The sequence below is a fragment of the Pelecanus crispus genome, chromosome 3 (genome assembly GCF_030463565.1).
Source record: "Pelecanus crispus isolate bPelCri1 chromosome 3, bPelCri1.pri, whole genome shotgun sequence".
In the NCBI taxonomy this organism is placed as follows: domain Eukaryota; kingdom Metazoa; phylum Chordata; class Aves; order Pelecaniformes; family Pelecanidae; genus Pelecanus; species Pelecanus crispus.
This window is the reverse complement of record NC_134645.1, coordinates 38284404-38302590: the sequence shown is the minus strand read 5'-3', so window position 1 is coordinate 38302590 and position 18187 is coordinate 38284404.

Sequence of the window (18187 nt, the reverse complement as noted above, 5' to 3'; positions counted from 1 at the left end):
CTGTTGGCCTTCTTGGCCACCTGGGCACACTGCTGGCTCATGTTCAGCCGGCTATCTACTAACACCCCCAGGTCCTTTTCGGCCAGGCAGCTTTCCAGCCACTCCTCCCCAAGCCTGTAGCGTTGCATGGGGTTGTTGTGACCGAAGTGCAGGACCCGGCACTTGGCCTTGTTGAACCTCATACAGTTGGCCACGGCCCATCGATCCAGTCTGTCCAGGTCCCTCACATGATTGATCTTACTCTAGCTGGTCACTTTAGGCAGGTTAAAAAAGTGCAAACAAAATTTACTTTAGCAAGTAAGAAATTATGATGTTTAAAGGTTAGAAACACACATCTTTAACACACTCACATTTTCTTCTATTGGACCTGTGGAAAACTTAAGGAAATGTAAAATATCTGCAGGCTGATATCCCAATAGCCCACACAGCTTCTGTTTTTTCCACATACATATTGTTCTTCAGGAGGCAGCCACTAAATATTGAGTGTTCATAGTACTAAAAACTGGGTAATTGGGTAAATGCATGAATCTAGAAATTGCTAAATTCTTTATTGTGTTCTGCTGTTTATAAATGTATGGGACTACAAGGAGGAAACTTAGAATTTTTTTTTTTTTTTTTTAAATGAAAGATCATTCTCTTACATCAAGTCTGTTATATGTACATGTACCACAAACTTCTCTGTCCTGGGACACACTGATGACTGCTCTTCAAACCTCCTTCAAAAGTTAAAACTGGTTTTTGACATTTTCTTATTTAACTAGTACATTTATTAGTAAGAATCCTGCATTGTTCTAGGAAATTTCTCAAATAATCAAACATGACTGAGAAAAAGACTAATATCACTTTTATTGTTTCAAAAATAAAAGTGCATACACATGATGCAAAAAATATATTAAGTAATCCAGTGTAATCTGGATAATTATTTTAAATGTGTACTCCAAAACCCTCAGTGTGTCAGCCTACAAGTGCACTTCCTATGTTTTTCTATCTGCAAGATCTGCAAGTAATTTAGTCTTGTTTTCACAGAGCGCAAAGACATTCCATTTGTTTACACTAGAGACAAATTTTACTCAATTGACGCAATTCCATTGATTAAATAATGGCTTTCTTCCTCATTTTAGGCAATTTCAGCCTTATATCATGACATAAAAGAGGTAAGTGATCGTCATCTGTGTTCATATTATGTGACGGGCAGATTATCAGGTATGAGCCTTACTGCCTAACGACAGGACATTTTCAAGGACCGATTTAAGTCTGAATGCTCATAACCTGTTCTGAAAACTAGGCAGACGATTAAATAAGTCAACAAAGGGTCAACTGTAGGCCAACTACAGGTGATTTAACTGGAGGGACCTCTAGTAGGTCAAGTGAAATAAAGCAGATATAATTGGTCCAACTTATGCATTAAAAACACCAGTGAAGACCAGCTTCTGTTTATCTGCCATCTTTGCGATAACCCTGCTCTAGCAAGATTATTGGACATTCAGGTCCTCTTTACAGGTTTTTTTTAAAGTGAAAAAGCATACAGAAGTCTGCATATTCCTTATCAGCATGGAGTTTTGTCTAAGAATAAAATGCAGAATCAGCTGTTGGACTTGGAAGATATGAAAACAAAATCCTTAGCAATCCTAGTAAACAGCACCGTTGAAATACCTTCACAAGAAGAGAGGCATTTGCCCTAATGTGCTTGCACAGTGCTAATCCCAAAAGCATTACTGTACAGGCTCTTCAAAACCTGAACAAATAACACAGTCTCATTTTCTGGTCTTAAACTTGTGCAAGGAATTAGCCACCACACACAAGCCCTGGGGCGGCTCCGTTCCTCAGGTCCACATGGGATGTCCGTGGAGAGGCACCCCAAGCCTTACCACAGGGGCGGCACTGAGAGGGGTGCAAGCACAGTGAGGATGCTCACCTGTACGTCATCTCTTCAACAACCCACCAGAGGCGGCTTTTTAAATCTTATTTCAGTGAAGTACCAGTGACATCTAGCGGACAGCTCTTCTACAGTAATGTCGCTCATGGGGCAAACCCGGGTAACTTCCCAATTTCTTTCTGAGCAAGGCTCAGACAGGGTATGGTAGATTTAAAAGGAAACTTTAAAGGTTTTCCAGTCCATGTCCCTGCTCTAATGCAGAGCTAACTATACCTGCATTGCTCCTAACAAACACTCGCACAAACAGATCTTAAAAACCTTCTGCGATGGAGCCACAGACGCACCAGCCACGCTCTTCCTGAGCACTCCAGTAACAAGTCAGGCAGTGAATTACTTGCCTTACTATATAACAGCCTTTCTCCCTCTCTTGTCCTACTTACGACAGGCATGGAGAATGCTGAGTGCTTATAACTTACCTGGTTTCCTGGACGAGCAATTGTAGCATGATATATAAATGGTCGGGACAGGTTGGTTACCTGCCTAGCAAGTCACTCTGCAACACATGCAACCTCAGCTTCTCATAAATGCATGGTTGTTCAAAACCAGGTGAAATTTCACAGATGCAGCAAAAAAGCACATCCCTGGCAACAGGACAGTGCCCCAGCCAAATCGCAATACCTTATTCCAAAGGCACAAACAAAAAGGCACAAACCCCCATTTCTCAATCTCTTTTTCAGCAACAGTTTCAAAAATAGCCTACTCAAAGCCCTCTACTCACACTGAAGCTTTTAGCTCCAAAAGCTAAGGTTTAGCAGATATGTGCAACAGTAGCAGGGATTTTAGAAGGGACAATACTAGGCAGTTGTAGCTCTAAGTACGACTTACTTGCATTTGCCTGTATATAATGTATCAGCAGATAATCCTTTCCTCAATAATACTGCTCAAATGATATTTCATTTCTTAAACCATGGTATGAACTTGTTAGGTTTCAGCAGTAATTCCAAACACTAAAACCATCTAAAAGCTATAAAAGCAACAGTAATTTATTTTCTGAATAAGATTCTACATAAGTGCTTTATAGACACCCCTGAAACTTGCTTGAGTAACACAAAGATTTTTTTTTTTTTTCTAAGCCAGCATCCAGACCTTGGCAGTTTAGGCTGCTGTGTGTGCTTCACACCACACAGCAACATCTGCTAGCAGTTAATTTGGAAAATGGGAGACTGTCACCACAAAATGTAGACCTTTTAAAATAAACAGAAGAAAAATATTACCAAGCAAATATAAAACTGCATAATAAATATAAGTGGGTGGTAGCTACATACTGGTATAGCGGATTTTATAATAGATCAAACAAATCACCATACTGAAACTGCCCACCACTGTGCTGCTTTCCAGAGACTGCTGTCGTGAGGCTGAGATCTGGACCTCTCTCTCATCCCCCCTAGCCATTTCGTCCCCTGTTAAAAAAAAAAAAAAAAGCCCTAATCATCTATTTATTTTTATGGGATGGTAATATTAAAAATACAAACCTCAAAACCTAAATTTCCAAAGTACTCTGTCAGCAAGAAACGCTCGGTCTTTCTTCTTTAATGAGCCCTAGCTATAGAGGAGCAGATAAGTACTCTCCCAACATTAGATGAAATATGGCTTAAAAGCAAAGTCAGAACTCAGTTATTGGGCCTCAATGGAAGTGTTGTTCTCAGATGGACAAAACTGTTTGCATTAAATAATGGGGTCTGGAGAAAAAGCAGTTTTTCCTTATGTCTTTATATTCCTCAGTATGAACAAAAAAAGAATAATTCTGCAATTTTCAAAAAGAAAAACAACCATATACTGAATAGATAATTTTAAAATATAGGGCAGAAATTCCAGTGGTCCAGGTGATATCAACTGTCAGAAGTTATTTTGCGAGCCTTGCCAAATGGGGCTTAGCAGATGTTATTGTCAGGGCCGTATTGCAAGAAATATCCCACTCTCATATGCCATTAAACCTCAGTCAGGAATCACAAGACCTCCTCTGTTTGCATTTAACTGGGAAGCCCACTGGCAAAATGAACTTTTCGACTACTGCTCTCATTGCGAGGATGGGATCTCCTGCACTAATTTTTCTCACAATTTGGTGCTCTTAGGGAGTTTCTCTCAAGGTTTCAGAAAGACTGTGGCATCTTTAATCTGAGAGCATATTACTTCATATGAGTCAGGCTCGTGCTTGGCTCTAACAGTTCAGACCTGTTGACTGATGGCATGGGAGTCTATATCATGAATGTTTAGTGAGAAGGGTTTTGTGCAAAGCTCCCTAGGAATCACACTAAGAAGAGTACATGTTAAAAAGTCAGAGCATTAAGGCTCTCAACTTGACAATTCAGAGTGTTTTGGTGCACAAAATGACCTGGATTTGGCCAGTAGGATTGGTAAAGTTCCAGCTAAAGATGGTGTGGGGGGGAGGGAACTTGTATTAGCATCAGTGGCGCAGAGTAAAATCCCTGTTGAACACTGACACTGCTGGGGGAAATTTCAAAAAACCCAGAGAGGTGAACTGCCTATTTACAATTCACAGGTTTTGACATCTCTGTTGCTTTCTTCCTCATTCTGCCTTTTTGCTGGGAAGAGTGGAAGGTGCAAAGTGAATGCAGGCACAGCCATTTTCATGGCTCCAGCACATGAATGCTGCTCTCAGCAATTCAAGTTTACACTTGCCAATGGGCAATGCATTCAGGTGGCTCTAGGCAGCTCAGGTACTCCCAGTTCCCCACAGTTGGTCACCAATTCTGGGAGTGTCTCCTCGGGGTGAGAGTCTGAACCAGATTAGTCCAGAGTGCTAATCTCTCACAAAACCAGCTAAAATTATCAGAGACTCTCAACATCCCTCTTGCAGTCTTAATCCCCTCTACCACTGGTTTGGGCCATTTCCTCACCTCACAGGGCCAGAGTAAAAATGAATGCATTGATATGGAAGTCTCAGATAACTTCATGATCAGCACCGTAGAGAAGTCCACAAAAAGAGAGAGCTTTATATATAAAGGATACTTTGGAAACATATATGACCCAGAAGAGCTGGCAAAAACCATGGAATAATAAAGTGAGACAATGAAAAGCTGGTCGTTCAGTCAATGAGTGCTATCCATCCCGTCCCCTGTGCAAGGCTGAGCTGCCCTCAAAGGTGCAAGCTACATATGAGCAAAGAGGGCCTCTTCTACAGTGGAAACAGGCATTTCAGACAGTCTTGAGGGGAGAGCCGTGCCCAGTGAGTTCTCTGGCCCCTTGGGTCTGCCAGGAGCTACAGGAAATGGTATTCCCTACAGCAGAAAGCTGGCTTTTGTAGGCAACTGAATGTACTGCAACTGATAGTACTCAGGTCAGATGTCAAAGGAGGACTGGTGCCAGAACGGTGATATATGGCTGGCGTGAAACGGCTTGGGGCGTCACCATCACTTTCCATCTGAAGATACCAAAGACACAGTCGGACATGAAGAGATAACATCCACTCACACTTGGAGAAACAGGAATTCCAGTGCTTCCAAACATTTCTATCCCTAAGGTAGTCCCAATGAATTAACCCCTGTAGAACTTCTAGGTATGTAAGTGTATATGCTTATCAAGCTATAAACAGGAAAACAGAAAAATAGGACTCTGACAAGCATTTTCAGGTGAGCTAAGTGACCAGTTTTGCTGTTTGATCTGATGAGGTATACTAGTCTAAGGTTCCTTGTCCTTCAGCATGGGTAGATCCAGCAGACACAGCTCCCTTTGCCATGGGGAGTGAAAGCTGCTCCTGCCAGCCTCCCTGCGTCAAGGCAGGGAACCAGACAGCCCTTGATTAACCAAGCCTGGGTTAACCATGTTAGACCTGCGCTGTTTCTCTGCTCCCACTCTTCTGTTGTCATGAACGTAGCTACTCATCTGTCTTCATCCTTTTGCTCTCAGGTGAGGCGAGGTACAACATCCCCTCGGGCCCCACAGCACTGGAAATGTTTACGTGCAGGAATCACTCTCTGCTCTCAAACCAAACTGGACTAGAGCTCACTTGCCTGAGACTCTTGTGTTTATTTCATAGCGGTGATTTTGAAACCAGATCTGTTCACATGGGAACTGTGCTGTGTGTTGGCTGCAACTATGCCCATAATCCATAGGAATCACAGGTTGGGAATAACACATCATCTGACTTTCACTGGAGGCTCTCACAACCCTTTTATTATTACAATATAAAGTTAACGATACAGCCAGGCATTTAACTTTAACGATCTAATTGTAATTGTCTAAGGGGCTCAGCTCTGTCTGATTGGGCGTAGATGTCTCGCATATGTACTGAGGACTGGGAGTCTTCTCACTGTGGTAAAAGTGAATCCCTGGTGCTTTATCTGACTTACAGGCTTTTACAGCTCAGATCTCCATATCCCTAATATTGCATTGTTTCTCCAGAAACTGCACTATTATACATTTCACAGTTATAACTTATCTTTCACCTTTCTATTCAGTGATTCACAGCAGCCAGTTCTCGCAAGAAGCATTTAAAGTGCTATACTTACATAGCCTGTTTTGAAACTGGCAGGCAACAATGAAGACACACACAAGTCAGCGTAGCTTTTGCTCACATGCTTGATTTGCTGTTCAGATTCCAGAGCTGGTTTTTACGTCTGTCGCAGGGTGTCTGTCATCACTTCTCTTCAGAAGCCCAGCAGGGTATCCCAAACAATACCAGCCTTGCAATGGGGAAGAAGGTTCCTTTCTTCCCAAGGTTTTAGTGGCAAAATCTCAAACAACAGAGTGAAACATTGTGTGTCAGAGCCCAAACTGGAGAAATAAAAAAAAAAAAATCCCAAACAAAAAACAGCTTTTCCACCCACCCATCTTTGCTGTGAGCCCAAACTCTCCCTGACTTATGGCAAGCACCCTGGAAAATATAAGATTTTTCCAAATTAAAAGACCATATGTCCCAACCACAGTTCCTTTCCAGAGAAAAATCACAGAAAGTCCTCCTGCATTCATAGTCTACTCCAGTGGGAACAAGAAACTCTTGCTTACCCTTTCTCCTAGGATCCTATGGGAAGAATGAACAGGGAGTGGTTTCAAGGAAGACTATGTGGTACTAAGCCCCAGACATCATCAGCACCACTAATTCATAAGCAGATACCTTGGGATCAGTTACATTCTGCTGGTACCTGTCTTTTGTCTGTAAAGAGAAAATAAAAAACAAGTTTTTATTGGTTTCAGAGACTCCCATCTCAGGTCAGGGCATTTGCCACCGCACTGCCCATCAGACTGCTACTGTCCCAGCTGCTGGCCCCTCTGTTGCAGTCATCCCAGGATCCCAAGAACCAGAGGGCCACAGGTGCCCATCTCCTCAACACGCAGCTGTGGGCACGGGACCAGGTGAGCATCAGCTGAGCCTTCACATCAACCACTTCCCCCATTCCCTTTTTATCTGTCAGCTCCTGCTGATGGTACCTGTCACACACAAAAAGAAAAACACCACCGCAGTCATGAAGAGGCCTCCGCTGCAGAGCTGACACCGCGCAGGCCAGAGGACACAGAAGCCACAAGCAGGTGGCTCATCAGGTCAGGATGCAAGTGCTCCAGCTGAGGACCGCTGCACGGCTGCGATCCTTTCTCAGAGAGCCACCTCACACCTTCACCACCTCTGCTACAGCTCTGGGAGGAAGATAAAAGTAACTCCAAAAAGCTGCTCTCCTCTCCCCAGAAACCTAGCCCAGATGCACGTCCCTTCCAGAAGCTTTTTCAATCAGCTGCCCATGCAAGGTCCATTTAAAGTCCCCTTGCACAGTTTCCTAATCATACCCAATACCTGCTGTGCTGTGTCTGAAAATTCATGACAGTCCCCAGGTTCCTGAATTATAATGATTTCTTTGCAGTGATTTGAGGCTGTCTCAGCAAAGCTTTTTTTTCAGGGAAATTGAGGAACATCATATTCATTTGTGGGCTCCTAATCCCTTCAAGACTAAAGACTACTTTCAAGAGTTTTTTCAGATTACTTTCAACTTCTTTGGTTAGATCTTGCAGGAAGGAATCCACAGGAGATCTTATCTGAACCCTGGCATGCAATGACCTTGTTGCTCCATTTCATCACTGGTTCTAGGGTCACGTTATTAGGGATAATGCCGGGAACTATAGGATTGTCTTAGGCTTCCGGATACATTTTACATTGACTAATTTATTCTGTCTTCCCTTTCATGAATGCCTAATGCAATATATGAGACAGGGGGTGCATAAGACTCTAAAGGTATTAAGCTTTCACCTAATCACTATTGTTTGAGGTCTTATGGAAACTCAGCCTGATCTGCAGCTGGGTATTACTAGTATCTGACCCCAGACATGTGATGGTACATTAAAAGTACTAGTAAAGTATCTGGTTAGCAGATTCATGAAGGGAAAGTTAATGAACTAATACTATATGTACGCCGCTGTGCGTGTAAGTTATATCTGGCTGCCATGTGTGCCCAGAAGCAGTTCTTTCACAGAGTATGCTGAAAAGCTCTGTCACCACAAGTCAGACGCACCCTTGATACTTTTCATAAGGCTCCAGAGGAAATTAATGTTGGTTCTTCCAGGTTATAGCTTTTATATGATAAAAAACCCTACACCAGCTGTATCATATGGAAAACAGAAACAGATCAGAACAGAGACAGGTAACATAATCCACATGCAACTGATAATTCAAGTACAGGTCTGATGTTCAACATTTGACAGAATGATAGATGAGGCCAGGGTTTTCCTCCTTAAAACATCCAATATCAGTGGGAGAAATGAAAGCAACGCAAAATGTGCAGCCTGATCGTGACTGAAGGTGAGCTGTGAAAAGGGAGTAATTGTTATTGAAGGTGACCTTTCAGTCTGTAGTAAAGTCCCTAGTTATTTCAGAGTGCTTTATGCTAGGACATATGCGACCAATCTGCAGGTATCAGGAGATTTTCTGTGTACCACCAAGCTCTGAATTATTTGGTCCTGAAGATGTAGTGGATATACAATAGCAACGCATGCTCTACTCTTGTCACAGCTGCCAGCCTTATGCACAGGACTGAAAGGCACTCGGTTAATAAAATGACTGGATGCTTAATAAACACCTTGATGAGACACAGAGACAAAAAGCTTGGAGGTCACTCCCATGGTGTTACATCAATATAAAACTGGAATAATGCAGCAGTGAATCAAACTGAGGACCTACCAATCCACTAACATGAGGACTCATTTCTTGACATGCTGCACATGAGACTGGTGAGAGCAAAGTGAACCCTGCAGACAGCATTTTGGGTGAATCATCCCCTTCTACCTTTTAGTTACTCGTTTGCAGACCCTTTTTGTGGAATAAGGCAAGATAGACTATACATACAGAGACAGGCTGTGTTTTATGGGAACAGAGGAGGTGTGCTTATAGTGAAATCCATTTTGTGCCCAAAATTCAGCACCAAATTTTTCAGTCATCATCTGTACCAGTACTTTGTAAATGCACCCCTTAGACCTTAACTCAAATGTTAAAAATATTCATGTATAGCTGTACAGAATTTGTCATTGTCCACATAAAAAATCCTCTTCAGGATCCATCATTTCCCCTGTATCCTAATGTGCTATTTTCACTATCTCTGGGTTTGTCTCATCAGAAGAATTCTTCTTTTAACCTGGTTTCATATCAAGCAAGTTCTATCTTCATTAACACACAATTTATCATGGAGAGAATGAAGATTTACAACATCTGGTCTGCCCAAAACAGGGAATATTCTACCAACACAGCTCAGCGTGCCTGCAACTACAAAGTCACTGAAGCTCGTTGTCCCATGACACGCAAAAGAGCTCGGTTTCAGAGAAGGTCCCACACTTTGCCAAATTTATAAATCTTAGGAGTCTAATTTTTGCATGGCTGAACTACTTTGCCAGTACAAAACAAAGGCCTTGAACCGGGGCTCCACTACATCAAACAAGAAATTAATTGTAGTTGTCTGATACTACAGCAACAAGCATGGTGGATACACCTGGCTTGGTATGCACAACTCAGATAACAAAATTTAAATCCTCATTCTTTTGATTTTTAGCTGTTGCTGTCACCCAGTGCATTACCTTCACCCATACTTGCATGATGCAAGCAACCCAACTTGGCAATAAGGAGGCTGTGGCAAACAGCATTTGCCTTATACAAGCTACCAAACTGCCATGCAGGCAGGTCCTTGGTGCCAAAGCAGAAACCGGTTCCTTTTTCTTTCCAATTCCCTTCTCTGCTGAGCAAAGGAAAGAGAAGGGTAGAAACACTCACAAGGAAGGTTAACATGTCATTGACTTCATCTTCCCTTTCTTTTCCTGACTGGCTGTGTCCTCCCATCACAGCCCATCAGGTGGATGAGAGACCGTACCTGTGGCAGGAGCTCCAGCACCATATGGTGCGAAGTCCAGGGAACCTGCTTGCCACTTTTCTCACACCAAAACTGGCATTGTCTGTGGAAATGAGTCCACTGAGTTAAAGGTGAAATAAAGTAATCTGTCTCTATATCCAGATTTTTGAATGGGATATTTAGACTTTTCATTCCTAATTGTTTTTTTTATTTTGAAAAAAAAAAAAGTTGTACAAAGTGAAAAGATAAAAAAGGTCTTCCCCCCCTCAAATCCTAAAGGAGGACCTTTTGAACCTGCTGACAGCCTCAGAAATGGACTCTTAATTCAGAGTAGTGACAAAGCAATTCAGATTCCAGAATTCAAAGTAAAAACAATTCATCAGATTTATGCCTGGCCTGATGCACACTTTCCTAGCTTGTAAATGCATTACATGTGGCATCTAGGAATAAAGCGTTCAGCCCCAAAAAGGATGAGGAAATAAGTACGAGTGAAACCTTGTGTGGGAATAGTCAGCGCTGTTCTTCCCTGCTTAGCAGTCTGAAAATGCTGCTTCAGCTTTGGCTGCGTTTTCTCAACTTTAGCTGCACTATGACCTCAGATGACCCAGACTGCTATGAATCTGGCCACTGTACATTTGATCCAGAATACTAAACAACTGGTGTCATTTTCAGTCAGTGCTAAATCCAATCTGACCTAGATAGAAAAGCCCTTACATCCCATTGCTAATCCCTTCAGTTCCATCCAAGCAGCGAAGCCTGTGAGCAAACACGGCACACAGACTTTAAGAAAAGCAGGCAAACAAATCGAGTTTCACAGAAATCTAAAAACTCAGAATTCAGGGGATCAACCCAAGCAAAACCAATCTCCATATTCTCTGGAAGCATATTTCCCTGTATTGCCCAAATGCTTTCAGACTGTTCTGTGACGGCAAATAGATTTTATCTTTCTTCAGTGTCTATCTCTCTGGGACCAGACTGGAGCAACAATATATTCATTATCTCTTTCTGGTCTTCTAAAAAGGTACATCTTGCATAAATTTTGTGAGAAGTTAGAAAAAAGAAAAAAAAAAAAAAAAGAAAAAGGTTATGATTTTTAAATATTTTGCTTCAACATGCCAGACATTCCATTTCACATTTTTTCCCTTAAAATCATGATTCTCAGCCACAGCCACTTCATCAGTATAGAAATAGCTGATTTTCCCACAGTTTCTCCAACAGTCAGACAACAAACCTGCACCAAGATGGTTCAATTTCATTGGAGTCAGCACCTACTGAGCAATGTGGTTTAGGTTTCTTTTAAACATTCAAGAACGTTTTTCATAATAATGCCAGATGGCCTTGCAATCAAAACCTTCGCATTCAGCCCTTTACCTCCAAATTTGCTGCTGATAGCGTATGGATTTGAATTTAAATACACAATACAGAAGCTGTTTCAGATTTTCTCAAAAAATATAAAACAAATTACCTCCGTAGTGACAAATTTTCCAACTACATTAACTGTTCTCTGGCTTCCACATACCTTCCCAAATATTATGTGAAGAAAAGAGAAAGAGAGAAAAGAAAGAAAAATTTCTTGACTACCATCACAAAAGAAATTGTTCCTTAATTACAAACAGGACACCCTTAAGCCAAAAACTGAAGAGAAGGGCAATCTATATGACCTTTCCCCATCATTTTGCTTTGAAATATGGGGTAGGCAGAACCAATTGATGTGAACAGATTTAGCAAGATAAACACCAGTGGCAACCTTTTATATTTAACAACACTAGGCCTTCTCCAGGACAAAGAACTGGAATGAGAATACTTGTTACGTACTCTCGCAAAATGTACTGTGTATTTAAAAAGAAAATATTTGCTTATCAGTTGTGGCTGTATAATGTCAAACATACGGTAGCTACATGATATTTTAACCTTACCCCCAAGCTACAAGGAAATTGAGTAGATGGTTGGTTTTCTAGTGTCTTTGAAGTAACTAAACATGAAAGGTCAGACTTAGGGAGAACAGTAGATAAGCTGCCCAACAAGGCCAACAGAGCTGAGGAAACATGCTCATGTGCAATGGATATCCCAATATTTACTTAGAAACGTGTCATAAATGTAACATTTAGTTATGGTTTAAAGTACCCCACATGAGTAAGTAGTGGAATTTACACAGGAAAAAAAGGATACAAGACACTGATTCAGAGAGTAGGCAGGTGGCTGCGTTAACACTCTTAGACCAACTTTAATTAACTTTATGATATACTACCATAGTTATTGGTCTTATGATCATGCATCACAGTTAATGTAATCATATTTCCCATAGATGGCCTGCACTGAGACACCCAGCCTCAGAACAATATGCCGTACGTATTTTAGCAATAGCGTATTAGCCCTTTGTGATGACAAAGTGATGAAACGAGGAAAATATAGCTGGACCTGCCTGGGCTGCACCCGGTGTCCTCTGAAGTCAGCTGAAGTAAGTTTTCCACAGACTTTGACATAAAACTCAAAAAGAAACAGAAGCACAATTTCAGGTGCTTGCTATTAGAATTTGTTAAAACTTGTAATAACTGTTGGAGGGGAATTTTAAGTGTCACAAGTTTGTTTCATGCCAATACAGAATAGTCCAGTGTTTTGGAGAAAGAGATATAGGGCCTGTTCCTATACACAGGATTTACAACTCCGCTATTCAGCAATGGTGCCCAGCATGTCTGGAAGGCAGGATGTCTCACAGAGTAACAAGTCCTACCACAGTCACCCACCACCAATGCATGGGTAGGATGTTACAGTGAAAAGGCACCATTTTTCAAGCAGGTGGGTATCTCACAACAGTAGAAATCTCAACAAATATGGTGTTGTCTAGTCATGAACTCTAGAAAATTCTTGTCTGTTCCAGTGGAGGTTTGGTAGGGCAGAATTCAAAGAGAATGTCTTCCCCTCATTAGATTGTTTTCAGACACACTGGAACTCACACCGCAGAGAAATATTTCCACTGAAAAAAGTAAATATTAAAAAATTTTTTTTTCTTTGCAAATATATAGATATGTGGTTATAGGACTGTCACAAAGTTTCCTTGTGGCTAATTACATAACTTTTTTTTTAATCCCATAATATCACTGATAGCTGTACATTTGACTGCTTTGTTCTAGGACCAGTTGAAGCAGTAGTCACTAACTGTTGCGGAGTTTAGAAATTTGCAATGGACAAGACAACTAATATTGCAATTCAAAAATTAAAACTTTCATTCAAACAAATCACTCACAGATACCGCTATTTTCTTTCCGTGGTTCACAGAATCAAAAAACACATCCCTCACCCAGCTACAGAACACAGTCCCAAAATGACACTGTTTGTCAAATAAGCTCCGTAGGACTGCATCCACAATTTCCAGGTCCCTCTGCAGCTGCTCTTCAGCAGCAACAAATGAAGCCACACAGGAGCTCGGCAGGACTGCAGAGTTAGCACTCAGCAGTGAAGCAGTCCCTGTCCCCAGCCATGCTCCAAAGCTGTCCTGTGTGCCATCCCAGTGGAACAACATTCACGGGGACACAGGAATGGGATTAATGGGACAGAAACACCACATGCCTCCTTCCGCCATCGTCCTGAGCCAAAACCTGTGCTATACTGCCAACAAACAATGGCAAATGGAAGTTGGAAAATCACTAATTTAATGGAGGTGCAAGTGCCAATTTGAATAAACTCTACTTAATCTGATATTCCCCCATTGTAGACTTGTGATACTGTACTTTGCCTTAATTTTTATGAAATTTTATTTAACTGAAGTTTTGAGTGTTCCCCCTGACTTCCATAAGTTTGGGGTTTATTGTACACCAGTCAGTTCTCTCACATCCACCATACAGTGGCCATAAATTTCAAGTTAATTAACTCACATCTGGTTTTCCACAAGCAGAAATACTAAGTTCTGCAGCCAACTACTATTACTAGCTAAAGTGCTTTGTGCTCTCACTTGTCTGGGGATGAAACTAGTGTATCTTTGATTTTTAAATCTATATTCTTAAAGTCTGATGCCTTGTTAGAAGGCCAACAGTTATTAATTTCAAAAACAGAAGGTAGAGTTTAATGAATAATGAATAGCAGCTGTTGGAAACAAATCTTTGTAGCCCTGGGACCGTCTTTCCCTATGTTACAATTACACTTTGATTGACCTCAACAATAACTAACAAGCATGCCCAGCTGGATCATAAACCAAGTATATACTGTGTCCAGATATGGTGTAAAATTTCACATCAATGAAACACTCAATGTCAGTCTAACTTTGTCCCATCATATGTCAATCAGGCTTACAAATAAACTTATTAGAGCTGGAACATGCGTTTTCCTAGGCAAAAAAAAAAGTTCTTTACTGGCAACGAATGCACAGTTTAGAAAAATCATGAGTACATAGGGATGGCTCCACCTCTGAAGAAAAGCCTTTTGCCATGACAGACGTGTGGGGTTTGTTCACTGTGTGAGTATGTAAGGGCTTTAAGAAGGAGAGGCAGTCTTCCAGGTTGCCCAAAACAGCTATGAGTCTAAAAGCAGAAAAAGATTAAGTTTGGGCTGATTGAGCATCTGATGTATTTTCTCTATGAAGGAATGTGCTGCACTGGGACCTGGTGCTTTCGGGACTCTGTGGCTGGGAGGTCCATGGAGTTCACTGGGGGTTCAGTGCCTCTCTCCCTTAGACAACCACATAGTGCAACACCTAATTTTGGGATCTGTCTAAACAAACAGGAATAAAAATGCAGAGACAAACTGTTTATACAAGCAAAACCAGAAAGATCTGGCTTGTGCTGTTTGGTTGGTGGATTACTCACAGTTTTACATCCTGTCTTATCAGATAGGAACTTTGGTCTATAGCCAAACAATATTAGGGATGAGCCACTGGCAAATAAAACACTTCAGCCTTGGGATTCATATATACTCTCAGCTTTCTAACGCCTTATCCCCCCTCTCCTGACAGTTCCAGGTGAAACAAACAGAGAAGCAACAGATCTTTCTCTCATCAAGTCACTGGACTTCTCCCAGGCTTCCCATTTAAAGCAGCTACATATTATTATTTCTATTATTATTTCTGTTGCTAAACACGACAAATTCATTTGTCACCATTTCTTCCTGTTCATGGACTACACTATTACAAACTCAAAAATATTTTTACAGGTACTTTCTTAAAGTGCACAGCACAGCCATGCAAAATTACTTAGATGCCCAAATATCCCAGGTTTAGTTTTCCAGCTTTAATTTCCTTGATGCATCCTGTGAGACCACATCATGGCACCTCACACAATCTGCATTGAACAAGAGTCGGCTCAACTTGCAAGCTGTGTGTTCTACACTGCAGAGCTGTAACTGCACATCCCACCTCTCTCCATCAGAAGTCAAGGTCAAGCACATCCCATCCTTTTGCAGCTTCTCCTCTGCCGCATCTCATTTAATGAGCCAAGAATAAAACAGACTGCACGACAAACATCGACATGGATTTTGCCTCCCCTACACTCTGCAGCAGGCTGCCCAGAGAGGTGATGGAGTCACCATACCTGGAAGTGTTCAAAAAATGGGTAGATGTGGCACCTTGGGACATGGTTTAGTGGGCATGGTGGTGTTGGGTTGATGGTTGGACTGATGATCTTAGAGATCCTTTCCAACCTTAATGATTCCTAGTTTTACTTTCATTAAAAAATAATCCAGCCACCAAGCCAGGAAACATGAAATTATTACTCTGCACTTAATTGGTTTAGTGGTGGACTTAGTAGTGTTAGGTTAATGCTTGGACTGGATGATCTAAAGGTCTTCTCCAACCTAAACGATTCTGTGATTCTATTGCTTGTCTTCGCTTTGTTTTCTCCAGCTGACATTTCTGCTCTATAGTGGCGTGCCACTGATCTCAGTCTTAAAAGAGAAGTCCTCTTATCAGGGCTTCCTGATCTCATCCATCTTTATGTAGAACTTCTTTATAGATTCTTATCTGATCTCAAAAGTTTTGCTCAGGGGAATAAAGCCTACTACCAGTGAATGAGTTGTATACTCCCACTGATTTCAATGAAATCAGAAATGCAATTAATTAAAATGCAGTTGGCAATGCCTCTGTTCCAGCCACATGATTGCAGGTATAAACTATAGCTATGGTATCATTTCAGAAACAAATATATTGTTCTTTCTAGCATGAAAAAAAAAAAAAAAAAAAAAACCACCCACTCACCAGTGGGTGAGCATAAAGCAAACCCACAGTACTTCACACCATCCCCTACCAGGTCATCAGGCAGACAAGCTGAGCTTACAGCACACACTAACTTTTGACAGACCCCAGCCCAGGTGGATGGATTTGGGAAGTGAATTCCAAAGCCAAGGTCAAGTGTCTCTGGCTGATCCCAGTTACAAGTGCTGTGCTGCAGGAAGAGAAGCAGCCTCCTGGGTAACCATTTGGGTCTTTATAGGTTCAAACTAACACCTTGAATTCTGCCCAGGAACTTATTAACAACCAGCAGAGCTGATCTAAAGTGTTCTTGGCATGAAGCTCCACATTGTGCACCAGCTCCAGTTTCCAAGGGTCTCAGCACACAGCCTCATAAGGAGAGCACGACGATAACATAATACAGTGTCAAGGTGTCAAAGGCATGGATAACTGTGACAAGGTTTCTCCACCGAAAAGAAAAGGCCCGTTTTTCTTAATAGCAACATAGCAGGGAAAAGACATGGATATTTTGTCAAAGACTTTTCTGAAAGTGTTTTTATGCCCAGGACACAACTAATCTTGGAGCCCTTATAAAAGTTCGGTTATGGACCTGCTCTGTGCTTTGAGAATTTCCTGACCTCACCTTGATGAAATTAATAAAGTTACCTATGTGTGAAAGCAGCATGGGGGGTCACATCAGCCCCAAGACTCCTCAGGTGTGAAGAATAGCTAGGATATACTGGAGAAATTTTAGTGGATAAAATGTCTGTCTTTTTTCTCCACAGAACTTATTTCTGCCATGCCTTGGTGAAGGTTTATGGAGGTCAGTTCATTTCTTCTCACTCTCAATTCAGGACTGAGCTGTACTGAGTAGCATTTTTTGGAAAACCTATTTAAAATCATAATTAGTTGAGCTGATTTTCTCCACATTTCTTCTTTTGATACTTACTTTCTGACTGTAATTACATAAACAATTCAAATTACTTTAGGACTGGAGAAGAATCTGAAGTAATACTTCACTTTGCTCTAACAGACTTGCTGGACCAAAAGCAGAAATAAACAAATACCATAGAGTAGATTCCTACATACCTAAAGACAATTTGAATCTCAGATATTCCAGGTACAAATGTCCAGCACAAAGTTTAGGACACAAGCTCTGGCACACACAGGTTGTGTTACAAATTTATGAGCAATAATAAGCAGTAGGGATGCAAATTATTCTAGACCAAACTGGTCAATGAACTAAAGTTACGAGATATGCAAAGCGAAGTATTATTTTAGTTTCTTGTCCAGTCTGGAAAATTATAAGAATTTCCTCTATGGTTGAACTAGTCTATGTAAACAGGAGGCTATGTGTTGAATTACCAAGAATGCATCAGGGTGTTTGCAGTTAAGTATCTTCTTCATAAGTGATGAGTCAACAACGTAAAGCTCCTGGCCAAAGTAACAAAGCTGGCTAAAAAACTAGACATCAATAGGCCGCTTCAGTTAAAAAGCTTTCTAAGAGAAAGGGGTCACAGAAGCTATCTAGGGAGACAGACTGACAGAAAGAGTGAGTGAAAGATTACGGCGTGGGAAAGCTTCCTCCTCCATGATATTACGAACAGCAAGCATTAAGGAAAATTCAAGCAGTCTGGTACCTTGAAAAAAAAGACTTGTTTCTGAAGCAAAAGAATTTTAAAGTAAACATATCTTCAAAAAAATGTGTCTTTACCTTAAAATCCATTTACTCTATACTACTTAGCTGGAAGAGAACTTCAGGTCACTCTCCTCCTCTTGGAAGGAAGAAAAATAAAGGACCAGAGTTCAGAATTGTTT